Genomic DNA, 717 nt, shown 5'->3' with positions numbered 1-717 from the left:
AATCAGAAGAATTGTGCAAACCAATTTAAGAAAAAGGGAGCCGAATTGAAAATCCTCTTAGAATATCTATACTTTTTCCTCTGTAATATGAGAGTAAAAGTGCCCCACTTCTGATGTTCCTGTTACATTCCATGTACATAATAAGAATACTCAAATAGCAAATAGGTTATTTTTAGAAAATTTTGATATGGATATTTAAAAAATAATGTTCCAACCTAATTGCTGAAAAAAGGAAATTAAGCAGACTGAGTATGACTCTACTGTATAAACTTTCTTTCCAACCAGAAAGTGAAGGGTTAGGAAATGCTAACAGAATATGGAAAACATGACTTGTTCTATTGAGTTAACATCAGCTTAACACGTGGTTTGCATAAACCACAGACAGTTGTCACTACGTTCAACTTCAGGTAATTTTGTTAGCCCAGTTCAAGGTCAAAATATTAATATTAATATCTTTATCTCTGTATATAAAAGAACTGACAAATATATTTTATATTAAGTTCAATATCCAGGAGTAGGTCACTGAAGGTTTATATATGAAAGGCAAATACAGCACAAAGAGAGTCCTTGTACTTCTAGCAAAGGTCAATTGACCAATCTGCTGAAAGAAGTTTCAAGTGATTCTGCACCGAGCTAAATGTTAACTTCTCATGATCTTAAATTATTTCCCAATGGTTAGGACAGACCCTGATAAAGAAACTATATATATACATATAT

Source organism: Antrostomus carolinensis, unplaced genomic scaffold (genome assembly GCF_000700745.2).
Source record: "Antrostomus carolinensis isolate BGI_N321 unplaced genomic scaffold, ASM70074v2 scaffold28361, whole genome shotgun sequence".
NCBI lineage: Eukaryota > Metazoa > Chordata > Aves > Caprimulgiformes > Caprimulgidae > Antrostomus > Antrostomus carolinensis.
Note: the sequence above shows the minus strand (reverse complement) of the source record.